The sequence below is a fragment of the Mobula hypostoma genome, chromosome 10, assembly GCF_963921235.1.
Source record: "Mobula hypostoma chromosome 10, sMobHyp1.1, whole genome shotgun sequence".
Classification (NCBI taxonomy): domain Eukaryota; kingdom Metazoa; phylum Chordata; class Chondrichthyes; order Myliobatiformes; family Myliobatidae; genus Mobula; species Mobula hypostoma.
In genome coordinates this window covers 35,070,694-35,092,731 of record NC_086106.1, presented here as the reverse complement: position 1 = coordinate 35,092,731, position 22,038 = coordinate 35,070,694, and the positions used below count along the sequence as shown (strand labels likewise).

The 22,038-nt window shown below is 43.7% G+C and overlaps 1 pseudogene; it reads right to left on the bottom strand.

The window, feature by feature from the left end:
* Positions 1–429: 429 nt before the first annotated feature.
* Positions 430–17,343, bottom strand: LOC134352499 (probable G-protein coupled receptor 139; annotated as a pseudogene).
* Positions 17,344–22,038: the final 4,695 nt, after the last annotated feature.

Genomic DNA, 22,038 nt, shown 5'->3' with positions numbered 1-22,038 from the left:
GTGAAAATCTGATAAACAGAATAAACACATGAACACTTTCGCTATACCCATATTGACGCATTCTTTGGCGTAATATCATGGTCCGAAACCGATTTGGAAAGTTTACAAATCAGTAAGCACTGAAGGGGCATATTTTAGAAAACGCTGTGTAGACTCGAACGCGGTTAGACTAACATTGCCTAGGAAAGAAGGAAGAAGAGGAATAAGAGACATAACAAAATTTACGCAATTGTCAGAAAAAAACTTCTAAGCATTCTTTTTCGAATTAACGAAAACAAGATTCAGCACTCCCCGTGAATATATGCAATTCTGATAAGTTTGAATGAAATTACAGACGAGAAAAATGAAGAAGTTACCAATGTAGAAGAAAAGGTTAATCAATGAAAGACCATGTCCCTCCATGGTAGGCATCCCAACGATCTCAGCAAATTAGATGTCGAAAAGGAAGGGCCGATCGCCCGTCTCAGAGTTGCAGAACTCTTCCCAGAAATAGAAGGGTGCTTGCTGCAAAACAGGACCAGGAGTTAGCACAAAGAATGATCAAAAAATATACAATAAAACACCAACAAATTCAAGACAATAAATGCAGAAAATACCAAGAGAAACCAGAAACAATCCAGCATATTACAGGATCCTGCAGCAGACACCATCTGATTACTTACACAGGCACCATCAAGTGGCAAAGGTCATTCACCAAAATCTTGCTTTAAAATGCAATCTAATAAGAGACACCGTTCCGTACTATATGCTCAAGCCTGATCCAGTTTTAGAGTCAGAATCCCACAACGTATATTACGGCCGATCCATTATTACAGACAACCCATAATAACCGTCCCAATATAATAATACAGTATAAATAAGCAAGAAAAAACTTACTGAATAGATACAGCCATTCCAAACACTCATAACGTAGAGAAATCAATAATTGGAAGCACCAGGAATATGCTGAATTAAAAAAGGAAGTTGAAAAACTATGGAAGACATTCCAAGGTCACTACACAACGGCATAAAACAAATGCTCCGAATGCTCCTAGCAATTGAAAAATGAATACGCTTGGCTACGCCCGTGCCTCAGGTTTTGCCAGATTCAGCTGAGGAAAGATAGTAATAATAATAATAATAATAATAATAATAATAATAACCCGTGTTATGTCTTTGAAACGCACAATAGTCAGATGAAACTTCTAGGAAGATATTTCGATATTATCATGGCATTTTAACACAGTATTAAGTGTCTTTTGGAAATCAGAGGACCATAGCTTCCATCCGAGTGAAAAGCTTTCCAATGTGATTGTGGCGCGTTCGATCGAGGCTACTTCTAGGGGGACAACGAAACGTTTTATAGTCCCTTTTAAACGTATTGTTTGCGATTGCAAGACCTTGGTGGACATTAAGATCTTAGAGTACGGCAGATGTCACCAAAAAAGCGAGATGCTTATTGGCGGATAAACTAAGGAGGCATCAGAGGCGCTGTTGGGCGAAGGAGGTGTACAGTGTACCAGTGAATAATGGTCTCAGTCTATTTCCCTGTGATTGCAAGCCTCTGTTGGGTATTGGTAATGTGGAGTGCTGCACGTCTGATTCAATGATTTAATAGTGTACAGCACGGGGATTTGGGCGGCCTCGGTTGTAGCGAGGACGAGGCTTCAAGTTCTGTCCCCTGTTTACAGCCGTCTAGGAGAGAAGCGTTAGAGTTGTTGCACTCCGCCGGCGGCGGTGTCATGCGTCGTCCAGACTAGAATCGGTAGTGCTCCGTAATGTTCGCTCGGCAGAAGACAAGCCGTGTTGTTTTCGACCGCTGATTCCGCAGCAGTCATCCTCTCATGGACTTGGACTATATTTTTTTATTTGGGTGTGTTTTTTGGATATCTTATATGTGCTATACGTGCCTTGTGCTGTGTGTGACTGTTGTTAATCTGTGTTGAACTTTGGCCTCGGATAAACGTTATTTCGTTTGCCGTATTCATTGGCCGTATTCCTGTTCGAATGAAAATTAAACTTGAGCTATGAAAGGCCAAACGGCCTATAATATTCAAAGTGAGTTCTACAAGAACCTAACAACAACAATACACCAGTGACACCATTCGATCATGGGCCTCTCTTCCAGGGAAGGTGAGACTTGTACAGGCCAGACGGTTCGCACCTGAACTTTAGGGGGAACAGTACCTATTGGTAAGGTTTGCTTGTGCTGTACGTGGGGTGGGGGCAGTTTAAATTACAGTGGCAGGTAAATGGGAACCGAATTACCAGAACTAATGATCTGAGCTACGAATACTTAAATGCAAGAATTATTATATGAAAGGTAAATAAGCTCAGCGCATGAATCAACATATGCAATTATGATATTGTAGTCATTAGTGAGACTTGGTTGCAGGAGGGGCAGGACTGGCATCTTAATGTAGCGGGGCTCCTTTGTTTTAGACGCGAGAGAGCGGGAGCGATTAGGGCGAGAGGAGTGGGGTCTCTAGTCAGGGAAAAGGCCATGGCCGTGTTCCATCAGGATCTACTGTAGAACTTATCTCGTGAGTCTTTATGAGTGGATGTCATGAATAAGAAAGACATCACGACGTTAATGGGGCTATTTTGCAGACCTTCGAACAGCAGGTGGGATTTGGACGAACACCGACTGCTGTTGAAGAATATTGCCAGAAACATATATTATAGTAGGTGATTTTAACTTTCGACATATTGACTGAGATTCCCATAATGTAAAAGGACTAAATGGGACGGAGCTTGTCAAATGTGTTCAGGAAAGTTTCCTTGGTCAGTGCATAGAAGACTCAAGGAGACAATGTGCGATCCTTGATCTCCAAGTAATGAATGACACAGGGCAGTTGACACAAGTTTGCATAGCCATTAGTTTCAAAGTATATATGGAAAACAATAGGTCTGCGCCGAGTGTTGAGGTTTTACATTGGGGAAAGACCAATGTTGATGACATCAGAAAGGTTCTAGCAAGGATGGATCGGGACAGGTTGCGTTCTCGCCAATATGTACCTGGTAAGTGGGCAACCTTGAAAAGTGAAGGATTTGGGTGTACAACGCTTGTATGTGCCTATCAGAATAAAAGGTAAAGATAACAGGTTTAGGGAGCCTTGGATTTCAGGTGATATCGAGGCCATGGTTATATTGAGGCATTTCCACAGTTTGTTCTCCGTTGTTTACAGTTTATAGATTTGCTAGGTATGCCCGCAAAACAATCTCAGGATTGTATATAGTATATAATATTCCTTTAAACTTTGAACTTTGAACCCTAGCTGACTAAGAAACGTTGTTCTTCAAGTTTGCTCTTAGCCTCATGCTGGCAGTGCAGAAGGGTGGGAACGAGAAAGTGAGTTGAAATAGTATACAACAGCACCCACAGTGCGGAAATTGCTTACAAAATAGCCCGAAGTTAACATCGTTTCCTTAGGGGAAGATGTTGCCCTATGAATCTGTTGGAATTCCTTGTGGGAATAACAGGCATGATACAGAGAGAAACGTCAGTAACTTTTGTTTTCTTGGATATTCGGAGGGAATTTGATAAGGTGTCGTACATGAGGCTATTAAATAAAATTAGAACACATGGCATTATAGTAAAGATATTTGAATGGATAGAAGATTGGCTGACTGACAGGAGACGAAGAATGGAAATAAAGAGAGCCTTGTCTGATTGGCTGCCGGTGACCTGTGCTGTGCTGCAAGGGTCGTTGCTTGGACTGCTTCTTTTCACGATATATATGAATGATTTGAATAAAGGTATTTGAATGAAGACTCTGTGACCAAATTTGTGGAAGATACGACGTTAGGTGTAGTAGTAGTAGTGTTGAGGACGCAGGAGTCTACAGAAGAACAGTAAGATTAGTAAATTGACAACGATGTGGTTGATGGAGCATAGTGTAGAGAAGTGCATAGTCATGCACTTTGGTAGAAGGAACGAAAGCATAAACTGTTATCTAAATGGGGAACAATTTAAAAAATCAGAGGTGGAAAAGGACTTGGTAGTTCTCGTGCAGGATGCCTTAAAGGTTAACTTACAGGTTAAGTCGGTGATACGGAAAGCAAATTCAATGTTAGCATTTATGTCGAGAGGACTAGAATATATAAGCAAGGATGCAATGCTGAGGCTTTATAAAGCATTGGTCCGACCGAAATTGGAGTATTGTGAGCAGTTCTGGACACCACATTCATGAAAGGGTTTAGGGTTAGGCTAACCGTCATGTATGGCATTGTAGAGAGTCCAGAGAAGGTTCGCGAAAGATCTCAGGACATAGTATTACTGTATGCCGAGCGTTTGAGGGCTCAAACATGTTGAACATTAATTGGTCTAGTTGGAGTGGACGTGCAGAGTATGTTTCCTATAGTGGGGTATTCGAGGACTGGATATCACAGACACAGAAGTGTGCTGCTTTAGAACAGAGGTAAGGGAGAATTTCTTCAGGCAGAATATGGTGAATGTGGAATTTATTGCACAGACGGCTATGGGGGCCAAATTATTTGGTATAGTTAAAATGGAAATTGATTAATAAAACCCAAGCCAAAGAGATACGTCCAGGTTGGTTTAGATGTCATGATAATTTATGCTCTGAATTTACCAGAACTTAGTATGTCAGATGAAAGGAAAAAGAAGAAATGCTTCCATTAAATCGACTGGTGAGACATTATATTAACTTTTCAGTGTTATAAATGATTTGTTCAATGCTTTCTTTAGTGTTGGGGATATTTGAAAAGTTATTAACATTTTTTTCAGAGTAATATATGTTACATTTATTGTACTGATTTACTGATTTTTCCCTTGAAATACATTCAAATAAAATATAAACATTCATTGTGCATAATAAGAAACATGACCCTAAGGCGAATAACTTCAAAAATATACTTTGTATTGTGCCTAAATTTCCAAAATGGGAAAGCAAAATCCCCAATAACTTTCCACACGCGAATATAAAATTCCCAGTATCTTCTAACCTGGAACATGAACTGTAACCAGAAGATGGCACAATTGCGCAGCTAGTCGCATCGTAGCCTCACGCGGAGACGGCCAGCGTTTCATCTTCTGTGCTGTCAGTGTGGAATTCTTAATTTCAGATGTGTGCTTCCTCTGGGTGTTCCCGTTTTACTCATGTCCGAAAAAGTTGGTTTCTAAGTCAATGCGATTTGTAAGCATGTAGGGGAAAGAACAAATTGGGGGTACTGAAAGTTTGTCCGGCACGCGGAAAGAATAACAGAAGGTTGATATAGATGACAGTTTTATTGTCGGCAAGCACCTGTTTCCTTATTGCACAATTTATAACCATAAAGTTTCGGGAATTCTAAGACAGATTCTTCTCTTCTGCACATTACTTTCCTTTGTGGGATCCCCCTGAGAACCGACAAATAAACACATATTTATCGAGGAGAGCAGCTGCTCGCCAGTGATGCTAAAACTGTAATAGAATGCTTCTTCTGTGGCTGTTGCGTCTCTATCGGACTGATTGTTGATTCCGAATAGATGAAGATTAGCCCTAAAAGGAAAGCATGATTGCCTTCCATACTGTAACGCGAGTGTGCTTAAAATATCCTAATCTATAAATAGGCAATGTAACTGAGCAGGGGAGGAAAATTGTAGGAAGCAAACAGCTGCAAAAAGGGTGTGATCGGGGGCTCTGCACAGAGTGAAAGTTTAAATATGCTAATAATTCCTAAAGTGCACCACGGCAAGTCGTTCTATACACAAGGTGTCCATAATTTCGCTCCAACAGTGTGCAAAGTATTCTGTGGACATTTCAACTGCCGGAGGTAGTGAAAGGTAAGGCAATTTATGCAGTCGCATGCGTCATAAGCGGAAATCTATTTTTTCACGATCAGAAAGAGCCTCGGTTGCCTGCCCACAAGCAGAGAATGGGGGTTAACTCTCTAGAAGGAAATATGAATTGTCAAACGTCGCTGCTTACCGCCTTTCGTCGATTTACTGCTTTAGTAATTTCATTAAATGAGTACTTCAGTGCCCTCATGAATTCCTCTCTGAACTTCCGCTGGGTCGCTCCATAAGTACAGGTGTTGGTACAACAGCTCAGGAGCTGCAACATGATTCCGCTTTCCTGAAGAATGAATTTTGGGTCATTGGAATTGGACCCTGCGGAGTAGTTACTGTTTGTAAATCTCACATACAAGAAGTTTACGACGATGGTAGTCCATAACACGAGAAAAGTGTTACGGAGATAGCGAACAGCAAGACAATGGATTTCTTCCGAGATTTCATCTCTGGGTCGTTCTGTTTGGTTTGATTATTCTGAATGCGTATTCTCCGGCGGGCTTTACTGGCCGTCAAAATATGTTTCACAGTTAAAGCATTCAACAGCAACATCATGAAGAAGGGAACAAAGGGGTTCAAAATGTAATCAATGCAGTCAAAAGCAATCCATGAAATATCGGAATAAAAGCTTTGCTTGATGTTACAAAACCAAGGTACATTGCTGACTACATATACAGGCTCATATATTAGATACATTGGAATGTTCTTCAAACAGCTCACAACACAAACTGTCACCATGATGATAACAGCAGTTCTCTCGGTGCAATATTTTGCCTTCAATTTCTGGCAACAGATGGCTACACATCGATCGAAAGTAAAAGCGACAGTTAGCCAGACTGAGCTGTTTCTGGCTATGTAGATCATAACGATTCTCAGGCTACAGACTGGTGTAACTGAGAGGAAAGAAAGCGGAAAGTAGATAGCTCTGATGCGGTTTAATATCACTGCCGTAATGAGAACCAGGAGATCCGTTGTTGCCATGCCAACAAGATATTTTGTGATGCATTTGGAGAGACCACAGTTTCCACGTGAAAGGATTGCAATCGTCACCAAGTTACCTGTTAAGAGTAAGTAAAATATATCACAATCTGAAGTCAATGAATTGTTCTGAAAAGCTGTAGTTTCACTGCAAAGCCTTATAGAGTGACTGATAACCTCAATTAGTTTATGGCAGCAACATCTGATCCTTTAGCACAGTCATGGAAACCAGAGAGAGAGAATCTCAGACAAAGACGTAACATTGTTTCTTTCACACACTTTTGTGGGAAACGTTACTGAATCTGGATTCATAAATCATAGTGAAGCACATTGATATCTCTTATCTAAATCCTTCGACGAGATGAAACTTTCACCACATACCAGTCTTCATTGGCAACCAAAACGTGGTGCTTCTCTGAATAGACTGATTATACTTCATCAAAGTTTACCTCAAATAGGACTTTTTATGTAGACATTTTATATAGAATTAATTCCCCATATTTGACATCAACCTGTGGTCGAAATTGCTCGGTGATATCACTAGATATTTCGGAAGATTCCGTGGCGTTGACTCTGGCGTATCAAGCTTACTTTCGAAATTTTAATTTGTTTTCTGATTTAACAAACGGTGCAAATTGCACGTAGTGATCAGCAGAATATTTATTCTGCATGTAATATTGTTCTTATCAAAGAGATATTCTCTGACTAAACGTACAGTAAAATAGAATCCTGACGAAGGGTCTCGGCCTGAAACGTCGACTGCGCCTCTTCCTATAGATGCTGCTTGGCCTGCTGCGTTCACCAGCAACTTTGATGTATGTTGCTTGAATTTCCAGCATCTGCAGAATTCCTGTTGTTTGCGTAAAATAGAATTGCCTATTTTGCAATTCTTATCACTGGATCTTACCTGGGACATCAATAACTGCCAGAACAAGATAGCAAATGGCATATAACAAACCCATCACCTGTCCGTGCATTTTCTAACAGAAAATGAGATGTTCTTTTCTGATTTCAAGCAATTCTTTGATAGAGTGCAATTAAAGTATCCCTTTATATGACTGTTAAAAATACAATTTGGACAATTCAGTTACATCAAACTTCGACCAATCAGATAAGGTGAAATAATCACTGATGTCAGTTGGACTCATTAGGTAAGCAAGTTAACTCCTTTGGATTTTGTAGGTTTCTCAATACCTATTAATTATATGACACATTATTTATTTTTAGTAATATACTAGCCCTGTGACGGTATCTTTCTGCAAAAAACAATGAATTTTTATTTTATTGTTATTTTCATTGATAATAGAAGGGGCTAAGTGAAGGCCTTCCAAACCGAAGAGAAAGTAATGATCAAAACGATTAATACATCATTTATGTTCCATTAATTTTTATTTCATGATTATTTAGGTAGGTGCAATACATAGGACACAGAAATACAACAGTAGCGTTTTAACCCACAATATTTTGCCGATGGTGGTAGCTTGATGATTATAAGGAACAAGGCAGCCCTACTTGCGAGGAGTGGTGGTGTTCATCAGGTCAGGGAGCAAACAGCCCGGAAGTCAGGGTGCATGCAACATCATTGCGATTATAAAATTCAAATTACTGCATAGGAGAATTGCAATCATTAAGGTGTCGCAATGGGGGTGCCGGGAACGGACCCAATTGCAAGACACAGACACTGAAGTACAAGGAACTGGACTTGACTAGAGTAAGGACGTTGCAGGATTCAGGCAAGGAGCAGGGACAAGAACGCAGAGTTAAGCTAGGGACAGCGGGATCAGGACTAGGATACAAGACTTGGAGTCTGAGCCCGAGACTGGAAAAAGACCCAGAACTTGGGTCTTGCCTCGGGCTCGGACCACGGAACCAGGCAAGGACATGACATGGCTTGAGGCTGGGGACTTGGGTCTTGAGCTTGGATTGGGATCCTCGAGGCTTGGGTTCTTGGAGCTTGGCTTTGGACCCTCGAGGGTTGGGGTGTTGGGTCTTGAGCTTGGCTTGGGATTCTTGAGGCTTGGGATCTTTGGTCTTGAGCTTGGCTGCAGGCTCGGGTCTTAGGTCTTGAGCTCAGTTTGGGATTCTCGAGGCTTGGGTTCCTGGAGCTTGGCTTGGGAACCTCGAGGCTTGGGTTCTCGGAGCTCGGCTGCGAAATCGTCGAGGCTAGGGTTCTTGGACCTTGGCTTGGGATCTTCGAGGCTTGGGTTCTTGGAGCTTGGCTGCGAAATCGTCCAGGCTAGGGTTATTGGAGCTTGGCTGCGGGTCTTTGTCTCGAAGTGCGGAGGCTGATAACTCGGAGACTGGAGCTGAGAGACAGACTGGGAACTGAACTTCAACATAGAGCCGGGACTTATCCTTCGACAAGCCAGGACTCATCTTTAACACAATACAAACATGAGGCAGGGCAGAACATAGACATAGAGCCGGGACTTATTCTACGACAAGCCAGGACTCAAATTCATCTCCATACCACGGTGAGACAGGTCTCTCCGTCAGTTAACGGCAGAACGTCTGGACTTACCCAACAGAGGCAAAAACAAGACAAGACATAACTCCCCGCAGGGCTACGGCAAGACGGCCTGACTTACCCCACGGAGGCGAGGACAAGAAGAGACAAACACCAAAGAACAACTGACAGTTCCATCTCTTCTCCGGGGTAGCTCCAAGTCTCAGTTTGGCCAGCAACCTCAGCTGGCTACAGAAACAGCCGGATCCCTATCTAGCTCGGAGACGCTAGCAGCCACACATCTGGCCTGGGAAACAGGCGAATCCATACCGCAAAGACTACTCCTACAAGTGGCAACAAAGCTCCATGAAGCAGTGGTCCTCCAACCAGGCCTAGAGATTACCAATGGTTTCATCGGCAGGTTGCTCCAAGGTGATTGACAAGACAAACCAGCAGCCCACACTCAATCCCAAGATTACTTATATTGCAAGCCCAAAGATGGGAACCAGGTGCCAATGATTAACTCAAACAAGTGACAGCTGGAAGACCCGGAGTCCTGAGTCCACGGACCAGACCGTGAACCGGAATGAGACTCAACGGACCGGACCATGACAGTAGCCCCCCCCCCCCTCCACTTCTACGGGAGCCTCAGGGCGACTGAAGGTAGGCTGTCCAGGACTAAGGACAACTAGGGCGGGTGGGTGGGAGGTTTCGCTAATAGGGAATCCTGGATGCCGAGAGTTCACCTCCAGTGCTTGTATCGCTAGGTCCATGGTTGGCTGGTTCGTTCTGTCACAATGGGGGTGCTGGGAACGGACCCAATTGCAAGACACAGATACTGAAGTACAAGCAACAGGACTTGATTAGAGTAGAGACAGACAGGTTTCAGGCAAGAAGCAGGGACAAGAATGCAGAGTTGGGCTCGGGAAAGCGGGACCAGGACTAGGAACCATGGACTAGGAGACAAGGTTTGGACTCCGACCCCGAGACTGGACAAAGACCCAGAACTTGGGTCTTGACTCGGGCTCGGACCCCGGAACCAGGCAAGGATATGACGTGGTTAAGGCTGGTGTCTTCAGTCTTGAGCTTGGCTTGGGATCCTTGAGGCTTGGGTTCTTGGAGCTTGGCTTGGCATCGTCGAGGCTTGGGGGCTTGGGTCGTGAGCTTGGCTTGGGATCCTCGAGGCTTGGTGTCTTGGGAGTTGAGCTTGGCTTGGGATCCTCGAGGTTTGGAGTCTTAGGTCTTGAGCTTGGCTTGGGATCCACGAGGCTTGAGGTCTTGGGTCTTGAGCTTGGCTTGGGATCCTCGAGGCTTGGGGTCTTGGGTCTTGAGCTTAGCTTGGGATTCTTGAGGCTTGGGGTCTTGGGTCTTGGGCTTGGCTGCAGGCTGGGGTCTTTTGTCTTGAGCTTGGCTTGGGATCCTCGAGGCTTGGGTTCTTGGAGCATGTCTTGGGATCCTCGAGGCTTGGGTTCTTGGAGCTTGGCTTGGGATCCTCGAGGCTTGGGTTCTTGGAGCTTGGCTGCGAAATCGTCGAGACTAGGGTTCTTGGTGCGTGGCTGCCGGATCTTTGTCTTGAAATGCGGAGGCTGATAACTCGGAGACTGGAGCTGAGAGACAGACTGGGAACTGAACATCAACATAGAGGTGGGACTTATCCTTCGATAAGCCAGGACTCAACTTTATCACAACACAAACATGAGACAAGGCAGAACATAAACATAGAGCCGGGACTTATCCTACGACAAGCCAGGACTCAACTTCATCTCCACACCAAGGTGGGACAGGTTTCTCCGTCAGGTAACGGCAGAACGGCCGGACTTGCTCAGCAGAGGCAAAGACAAGACAAGAAAAGACATGACCCCCCGCGGGGCAACGACAAGACGGCCTGACTTACCCCCACGGAGGTTAGGACAAGACAAGGCAAGACATGACGCCCCGCGGGGCAACAGCAAGATGGCCTGATTTACCCCACGGAGACGAGGACAAGAAGAGACAAACACCAAAGAACAACAGACAGTTCCATCTCTGCTCCGGGGTAGCTCCAAGTCTCAGTTCAGCCAGCAACTTCAGCTGGCTATGGAAACAGCCGGATCCCTACCTATCTCGGAGTGGCTGGCAGCCACTCAGCTGGCCCGGGAACAGCCGAATCCATACCGCAAAGACTACTCCTACTAGTAGCAACAAGGCTCCAGAAAGCAATGGTCCTCCAACCAGGCCTAGAGATCACAAATGATTTCATCGGCTGGTTGCTCCAAGGGGGACTGACAAGACTAGCCAGCAGCCCACACTCAATCCCAAGGCTACTTATATTGCAAGCCCAAAGATGGGTACTAGGTGCCAATGATTAACTCAAACAAGGGACAGCTGGAAGACCCGAAGTCCTGAGCCCATGGACCGGACCGTGAACCGGAATGCGGTCTTCACGGACCAGACCATGACATAAGGCCCTTACGTCAATATAAAATGAAAGGAGCAATTACGTGTTTTTAAATAGTATAGAGAAAAAAACTAGTTATTATAGTATGAAATGAACTCTGATTTCGTGCTTTAAGAGTTAAATAGCATGGAATCTCCACATGGTTTCAGGCGACGATGACATACATTAGTCTATGTCAATGATTTATTACAGTAATTTGAAGTCTGATCCTGTAGTTCACGCGTCATTAGATTTGGATTATATGAAGGAGAAGTAGTAGTTGATGTACTCAATCTATCGGATGAAGCAATTTTTACCGAAACCGTGGTATTAATGAACTATTTATATTAGAAATACATACGTCGATGAATCAAAGAGGAAGAAAAACAAGTAATGACATGACACGAGGCTGGTACAATATGGCAAAGTTAAAATATATATTCGTATGTATGTATAAATCACTGCGTTTCGGATGCTCTTTCCCAAGTAGCCGCAATGGTATTAATTTTTGCTGCCAAGTAACTCAAGTCCATACCCAATAGCACACAGCACTTTCATAATGTATAGTGGTCGCAAGCAGCTACGCAGACGGTATAAAACTTTGCTCAGACCCTGCTTTTGGAAAACTTTGACATTAATTGCAAATTTATACGACACTCGAAGAAATTTCAAAACGTGTTATCTACAAATTAATAATCATGAGCTGTGAAATAAAATATGTGAATAAGAAACTACCATCTATTTATTAATTAAAATATAACTTGTCATTAATTAAAGGAGACAATGAGCCGCAGCAAGCGGGCACGGTGGCGTTGCGAGTACCGCTTCTGCATTTGTGCCCTAGCGCTCCTGGATTAAATCTGACATCATGTGCTCCCAGTTTGGATTTTGCATTTTATCCCTTTGACTGCACGGGCGTACTTCGAGCATCCCAGACGTGTTAACTGGCTGCTATAAAATCTGCCGCCTTACCTTGGTGGTAGGAGGATCATGGTTGTGAAGCAGCTTTGCTCGGGAATCAGGTAGAAGTTTGAATTTATGAGCTTGCACTGATGGCCAAAGTTAATTCAGATTGCAGAGTGCCAGCTGTTAAGTGTTTGACCCAGATCTCTATTTTCGTCTTGCAGTTCTTTTTTTAAAAACAGCTTTACTGTCTCTACTCTCCCCGTTTGAAAACTCCTCCAGACACTCCAAGACGCTGGGAGCAAGTAGGTCATTAAAGAACTTACTTATGGCCAATGAACGCTTGTCGACTCCCATCACAATCCATTCGCTGTGTATGTAGCTATTATAACACTATCCCCAATTTCACACCCATCTTCTATACAGAAAATTAAGTTATAATATAACGCATACTGTATGTCTGATGTTGCTCTTTCATTAGAGGACGCTGCCCCAACAGTATCCAGCGCCGTACACCTGTTTAAGAGCGGCATGAACACAGACTGGTCCTGTACCACCTCTCTACTTGTAATTTCCTCCGGAATTGCGTTATATTTTTTTTTTCTGAATTGCCGAGAATTACACTGATTATTGATATAAATTTCTGCGTGTAAAGCATGAATGACTATCACCGAAGAGGTTTTGTAAACTTGAGGATCTTTACACTGATCGACATAAATACAGTTTTTCAAAATATTAAATAATTTGGCATCGTTTATAATCAAATGGGGGGGCAAAAGAGTTTCATTAGATAGTTGGCTTTAACAGGCATATACACACAGAAATTACATTGCACGATCATGATTCATCCTGAGTTTTTTCCAAAGTAATATTGTACGGGAAATGTAACGTCGGCTGCTATTCATACCGAGTTGGACTCAAGAAAGGAAACTCTCTTCCCGGTATGCGTTATTTTTGTATGAATTAATGAAATAGAGAACCCCTGTGGCCGTTCCCCTCAAGAACAGTGATACCGCGTTGGATATTGTTGTGAGGGAGGGGAAGGGCCTATCTTTGGAAAGCCATAGGAGTCAGGGCACTGTCAGTGAGATTTGGTCTGTGGCTCAACCGGGAATCGGTGATTGGAGAAAGGGCAAGCTCTGGTGATAGTGAACTCGGTAGTTAGGAGAAAGGAAAGGATGAAAACATGTGGTATGTTTCCTCCCGGATACCAGGATCCAGTTCACAACATTCTTAAGTGGCAGGGTGTGTTACAAGGAGACCTTGGTAGCGGACCCAAATGCAAGACACAGACATTGAAGTACAAGGAACTGGACTATATTTATTAGGAATGCTAGGGAAGCCCAGGAGCGAGGACAAAACGATAACACGAAGATAGATGTAGAGTGACGAACCAGAAAACCTGGACTTGGACTTGGGACTTGAACTTAACAGGGAAATCGGGTCTTGGCAGGACTCAGCAGCTGGGTCTAGACTTGGCACTTGGCTTGGACTCGGACTCGGACTTGGCTGTGACCTGACTCGGACTTGGTTTGGACTCGGCTCGAAATAGGCTTGGACTTGACTTGGACTTGGCTCGGACTTGACTCGGAGTTGGTTGATACTTGACTCACGACTTGGACTTGGAACGTGACTTTCGACTTGGACTTGGAACTTGATTCTGGACTTGGACTTGGAACTTGACTCTTGGCTTGGACTAGGCTCAGACTTGACTTAGACACAGAACACAGAACACCGGGCCGGGGCTCCTCCTAGGACACAGGACATAGAGCCGGGACTCTTCTTAGACACAGGACACAGACCACTGACACTGCTCCCCCCTCAGGGTAGCGGCAAACGACCGGACCTACCCAGCGGAGGAGAGAACACAGAGAGACAAAACCACACAACGATAGACTGTTCTTTATCTTAACACAAAAAGGCTCCAAGTAGCGGCAAGCCCTCGACGCGGCCCGAGAAATACAGACAGCGGCTCTAATCTCACTCCGGCTGGTTAACTTGACGGGGATTCTGACGAGGTTATTGACGATTACGGTCCAGCAAGGATTCACTGTACCCCTGAGTTATTTATGTTGCCAGCCCGAAACGATAAGCAGGTGCTTCAGTTAAGGCGCCCAACGGAACAAGGGAAGAAAGGAATAGCCGGAATACGGAATCCACGGACCGGACCGTGAACCGGAATGTGGACTTCACGGACAGGACCGTGAGAAGGTGAACATCTAGAGGTCCTAATCCACGTCGATACCAAAAACATAAGTAGGAGGAGTGACGAGTTTCTGCAAGCGGAGTTCAGGGAGTTAGGTGCTAAATGAAGGGGTAGGATCACCATGGTTGAGATCTCAGGACCGCGGTCCGAGCACGTGCTAGTGTGGCCAGAAACAGGGAAATCATAGAGTTTAACACAAGGCTGAGGAGCTGCAGTAGGAGGGGAAGCTGCAGAATTACGGTTCATTAGATTCTCTTCCAGAGAACATAAGATCTGCACAGAGGGGACGATTTGCACCTGAACTGGATGGGGACTAACATCCTAACATGTTAGAAGGTTTTCTCGTGCTGCACGGCGTGGGGGTTAAGGTGGCTGTAAGATGGGGTTACAGTGGAGTAGGAACTAGAGAGCCAGAAGAGATAGTGGGTGGTTGTTGAGAAAGATTATCTTAATCCTAAATACAAACTCAGGAATCAAAAGTTCGAGTATAGTGATACTAATGTTCTGAGAAGCGTATATTTCAATACAAGGAATATTGTAGGAAAGGTGGATGACGATAGGGCTTGGATTAGCACGAGAAAATATGATATTGTGGCCATCACTGAGCCTTGGCTGTATGAGGGGCAGCACTAACAGCTCAATATTCCGGAGTTCCCTTGTTTTAGAGGTGACAGCGCGAGAGGGATTAAACGGGGAAGGGTGGTATACTAGTCAAGGAAAATGTCATGGCAGTGCTCAGTCAGGACAGACCGGAGAACTCATCTTGTGAAGCTTTGTGGGTAGAATTGTGGAAGAAGATAGGTATAACCACGTTAATGGGGTTATACAATAGATCATTCACCAATTTTCGAGATTTAGAAGAGCCAAATTGTGGAGTGATGGCAGACTGTTGCAAAAGACATACCGCTGTGATAGTAGATGATTTTAATTTTCAACATATTGACTATAACTGCTATGCGGTTAAAGGCTGAATTAGAAAGAGCTTGTCTAATGTACTCTGGAAATATTCCTTAATCAGTGCATAGAAGTCCCAACTTCTGCGATACTCCAACTTCTATTAGGGAATGAAATAGCTCAGGTGACGAAGGTTTATGTAGGGGGAAGACTTTGCAGCTAGTGAGCATAATGCCATTAGATTCAAGGTAATTATGGAAAAGCAAAGGTCTGGTCCTCGGGATGAGATTCGAAATTGGAATAAAGCCGGTTTTGATGATATCAGAAAGGATCTGGTAAATGTGAATTGGGACACGTTGCTCTCTGAAAAAGGTTTACTTGCTAAGTAGGAGGCCTTGAAAAGTAAAATTTTGAGAATACTGTCTGTGTATGTTTCTTTCAGAATACAAGACGATGAGAACAGGTTTAGGGAACCTTGGTTTTCGACTGATACTGAAGCCCTGGATAAGAAAAAGAAGGAGATGCATAGCAGGTATATGCGGGCAGGAGCAAATTAAGTATTTGAGGAGCATAAGAAATGCAAGAGATAAGGAAATCAAGAGGACTAATGGAAGGCACGGGGCTGTTCTAAGAGCAAAGGGATAGAGTTAGTACTCAGAAAGATCAGAGTGGTGATCTCTGCTGGAAGCCGGAAGAGATGGGGTAGATGTTAAATTGTTTTTTTGCGTTTGTATTTACACAGGAGTCGGTTACATATCTAACCATGTGAGATGTGATGTGATCGACCAAATTAGAGTGTCTTCTACCTTGATGTAAATTAGGGTGGAATAATCCCCAGCGCCTGAGAACATGGTCTCTCAGAATAGGTGGGAGGTTCTTACAAAATTGCGGGGGACCAAGCAGAGATATTTAAAATATTCGTACCGACGGGTGTGGTGCCAGAGAACTGGAGGATGGGAAACGTTCTTACGTTATTTAAAAATGTAAATGGATGTTAGAATAAGCCATGAAATTATAGGCCATTGAGCCTGACATCGGTGGCGGGGAAGCTAAAGGAAGATATTCTAAGCGACTATATATATAAGTATCTGGATAGACAGGGACAGCTTAGTGTTAGTCTACATGACTTTTGTACATGATAAGTCGCTTCCAACCAATCCCTTGCGTTTTTCCAGCAAATTGCCAGTTAATTTGATTTAGGCAAGGAAGGGCATATTGTCTAATGGACTTTAGCAAGGCTTTTGACAAGGTCCCCCATGGGAAGTTCCTCAAGAACGTGCAGTCCTTGGCACTTAAGATGACCTAGCAAATTATATTAGACACTGGTTCACGGGAGAAGACAGAGATGGCGGTAGATGGTTGCCTCTCTGATTGGAAGCCTGTTACTAGTGGTGTGCCGCAGGGACTGGTGTTGAGTCCGTTGTTGTCTTTCATCTATATCAACGATCCGAATGATAACTTAGTAAATTGTATCAGTAAGTTTGCGATGACTCCAAGCTTGGGGTGTGTAGTGAACAGCAAGGAAGACTATCAATACTTGCAGCGGGATCTCAACCTGCTTGGAAAATAGGCTGCAAAAATAGCAGATAGAATTTAATGCAGACAAACATGAAGTGTGCACTTTAGGAGAACCAACCAGTGTAGGTCTTGTACGGTGAGCGCCGTCTGAACCCTTCTGGACCTAAAATATTAGAACTGGATGCATCTGACGTGGGCGCCGAGGCCATTCGCTCCCAGCGATGAATTGTGCCTTCCTGTCACTCAAGTTTAATCCTAAACAAGGTCGTTATGGAGTAGTTGACAGAGATCTCTCCTCGCTTTTAAACGGGTTTTGGAGTAGGAGATTTTGGCTGAATCGAAACAAGGAACCCTTCCTGATCTTGACTGACCACCAGAATTTCATTTTCATAAAGCAGATGCGCCAACGTCAGTCTCACTAGTCCCTCTTCCTCGTGCAATTCGACTTCACCATCTCCGACCAAACCGGCACCAAGAGCACTAAGGCGGAAGCCCTGTCCCAAGAGTTCAACCTGGCTGAAAAAGAGATCTACCCTCAGCCCAGCATTCCATCCTGCAGATCTTCCACCCGATAGTCTGCGATGTTTCAGCTCGACACTTCGCTGGCCGACACATCTATTCACGTTACAGCACTCATGCGCTCTGAGGCCCTCCAGTGTGCCCAACTCTCACCCCTCTCTGATCATCTAGGCGGACAACACGACCCCGATTCTGCTGGCCTACTCTGATAGCAGACGTACATCAGTATTTCACTGCCTGCTTTCAGTGCGCCCAGTTCTACTCCTGCAACCAGCGAGGTTCTGGCGCCTGCCGCCCCTACCAGTCCCTCGATGCCTGTGATCCAACATCGCCATGGATTTTATCACAGATTTGCCACCTTTCGATGGGGTCACGTTAATTTTGACGATGGTGGACCGGTTCTCCAAGCCGGCCCACTTCGTTGCCCTCCTCAAGCCTCAGTCAGCATGTAATTCGCCGCCGAGGGATCCTTGTGTCGAACAGGGCTCGGAAATCTCTTCAGCTTCTGACGAACCTTCCACTGCCGCCTCCGCACCTCAGTGAGTTTGTCGTCTGGCTATCATCCGCAGGTCAAAGGATATAAGAATGATGCTTTGCCGCCTCTAATCCTTTCCACATGGAAGATGTATCTGTTCTGGGCCGACCTGTCCGTAATCCATGCCTATTCTCTGCCACGGGTATATCACCCTTTGAAGTGCTTCATTGATACTAATCCCCGTTGTTCCATGCGGAGGAGCCCAGAGTGGAGGGCCATCCTAGCGGCCAACTGCGACTATTGACGCTAGGCCAAACGCCCTCAACACATCTAGAATATTTCAGCATTGTGATTACATCTGGGTGTCCACCTGAGATCTACCCCTCCGCACGAGCTTCTGCAAGTTCTCGCCGCAGTTCATTGTCCCTTCAAGGTCACCCATCGTATCAATCTACTCACTTACCGTCTCCAGCTGCCACCAGAATCACACCTACCTTGCAGGTATCCTGCACCAAGCCCAGTTTCTATGAACCTCTCAATGCACCTGAGTTTGCACCTCCGGAACCTAGGATGGTGGAAGGTGGTCCATTGTATACGGTTCGTTGGTTGTTGGATTATAGTCACCGTAGGCGGGATGTAAAGTACCCGGTTGATGGGGAAAGCATGGAATTGGGCGTTGTCCAGTTACATCTTGGATCAATCCTTCATCGACGTGTCCCACCAAATGCATCCGGAATGCCCTAGACCGTCGCAGAACGGCCATGGGGAGAAGAGACGGGTGGGGAAAAGTCCTGTGTAGCCTACAGAAACATCTCAGTCGCCACTGAGCTAAGAGGGTTCACCTTCAGCTCGTTCCAAACGCATCGCTTACTCTCATTCGCCTTCCTTGTTTATTCTTCAAACCTGTTGGCCTCAACCAGTTACTCCTAACTTGCAAAACCCCCTGCCTGAAGTTAACCTTATTGTCTGTTCTGTTTAGTTTCTGCTATATGTTGTTTTGCGGCCCCTTGTGGCTTGTTATTTTTCCATCTATTATTAAAGTTAAAATGTCTCTACTCTTCTGCTTTTGGATAAGCCTCCTCTACATTTCCAGACAAAATACACCTGGCCGTACACCTGGTCGCGAGCACCATGTTCCCAATTTTTTTGTAGAATAAATCGTCTGTAGATCGAAAAGGTATAACAATTATCACATGGATTGCCCATTATATAATGAAACTTACGAAGGTATGGAATATTGAAACCATTGACTTCATTCTATTCTCGATCTAGAGTTCATTATGTGTTCTGACCTGGAATGTCATGCAGCCTTCTTTGTACAGATGTTTTTTGAATGGCCGATGATCCAAAGAAGTCCACAAGAAGTCACTACTGAATTTGAATTTCAAATGCTCCTCCGATTTGTTTTGTTTTTGGAAAGCCATTCATTTATGATGCGTAAACGGGCTGAGGCTACGCAAGAAATTCTTCTTTTGCATACGGAAATACTTCAATGATCAGATATGATAGTATTTGAGATCGGTTTTCCAGCTCCGTTGGGTCATTGCCTACATACGCCTATCAGTGCACAGCTCGGCAGCGGCAATTGGCTGAGCCCAGAATGTCTTGCAGACTTTTTTGCCCAAAAGAAAATGTCTGACTGTCAGGACATTCAGGAGTGACTTAAGTGAAAATGGCTGGCACGTTCCGTCTGGTCAAACAAACAATACGCTCCAGAATGTCATAAGGCTGTATATATCGTCTATTTTTCTGTAGAAATCTGACTTCTGGAGAAACGTTGTCTGTGCATGCAATAAAACCTTACCCACGAGGCGTCGCTACAGAAACATTACCTTCTGCTGCAATTACATGGGATACCATTAATTTCATGTAAAATCGCATAAACCTATGATTTTTTTGTTTATGACATAATATGCGGCACAGATCGCTTTATCGCTACCATAATTTCCTATGTGAAGGACTTATATTTTGAGTTTTTGGTAACACATGAAATTATAGCGAAGTAATAAGAGAAATGATTGTTCACAAAATATTGCGGATATATTGCACAGAAAGACACTTTGGCTGACTGAGTCCGCACCATGTTTTCTGTTTTCTCTATATTTTCATCAATTCCTCCCAATCACCGGCACACTATGGGCAATTTTCTATGGAACATTAACTATCAACCCGCACGCTTTAATAAAGTGCGCGGAACAGAAGATCAGGAGAAAATCTGCCCTGTCACGAGAATAACCTGCAAATTCTATGCAGAACCACTAACAAAGAAATGGGCTTATTATGATTTATTGTTCGTATTCGCAAAATGTGCTGAACTACAGCGCAGACCTATTGTTTATATGACATCCAGATTTTTCCATACACAAGTTTATTTCAAAGGACTGCTGAAGGGTTTCGGCCTGCTGAATTCTAAGAGCATTTTGTTGGTGCTTCACGACCAATTATCCCGAATAATTTTGCATTATTGTGCCAAAATCGTGAAGATGCACTTGTCTTCATAAGGACAGAGTTCTCTCAACTTATATTATTGAAGGACGATCGTAGTATAACTTCGTTGAATTGACCATAAGTCGTCGCTCCGCATTCAGTAGTAGAAAGAAGTGGACTGCCGTCAATATAACAAATAAGACAGGGGCGAGTTTAGAATGACGGCTGCATATTTATCAGTTGCCTCCAGTTAATCAGTGAACCAATCCAGTGAATTAATTAATCAAGTGAATATTGTGGCCTTAGATTACTTCATCAAACATGAAACATATTTACGCTGTCAAAAGTAAATGAGAAATCGGCAGGTTTAATGCGTGTGTTTCATCAGCATAATTAACTTCAGTAATGACGTAATGCCGTACATTTGTTACAAAGATAATAGGGGTTAATTGCTTGATAGGAGTTAGCAAAAATATATAAGGAACTCCAATGCATGTCAGCAAGGTACGAGTGTTGTGTGCGTTCAAGAAATATTGCCAGAAAATGCACGGTCAAATTACTGGGGTTCCATTCGCCACTTACTGCACTATTTTGGCTGTTTTTGGCGTTCCAGGTAATGTCCTGTAAACCACCTTCTTTTTGTACTGACCAATTTGAGATGTCGCGTTTTTTGGGCGTAGAATATTTGTTTCTGATTACACAAAACCCTGGAAACTTCGAGGTATAACAGGTTACACAGAAGATAGCAACAGATTACTGGTGGATATATGCAGACAAGTGCAATTGGCGGAAAAGATGAGAATGGAAATTAATGTTGAAAAAGTAGAGTTACGTTTAAGAGCTCGCAAATGAAAATTGTAGTGTCCATTAAAGAGTGGATTTCTAACAGAAGTCTAAAAAGGTGAAGATTAGCAATATAAAGTGCATGCTCCTTTAACATTGTTAGCATAGGTTGAGAAGGTGGTTAAAGGTAATACACATCTTGTTATTAGGTTAGGTGTAACTACAGTACTGTTTAGTACTGAAGAGACAATAGTACAAAATAAGAAAGTGTAGAGAATAATACAGGTCATTATGAAATTTCATAACCAGCAAGCTGCACAAACATGACAATGTTGAAGCCAATAATAGCCGCAATGTCATAGGAAAGAAGTAAAAGGGTTGTACTTTATGGAGAAGAGCGCTTACAAAATTATTCGAGGTGTGAGGGACAGGAAAAGCTGAAAGAGTTTAACTTTCCATCGTTTGTGAAGCAAAGAACGAGGGACGTATCATGAAGCCTATTAGCAATAAAAGGGTAGAAACAGGTTCTGCTTTCGCTGCAATGAGGAGATCGAAGAGAGCGCGAGAATGAGACTACCTGGATTGCTTTCTTCTTGAAGTGTTATGGATTCAACCTCGAACCATCTCTTTCCATTTTGTACCTATTTGTTATTTGGTGATTCTGTGATTCTTTCTCCGTAGCTGCGCGTAACCAAACATC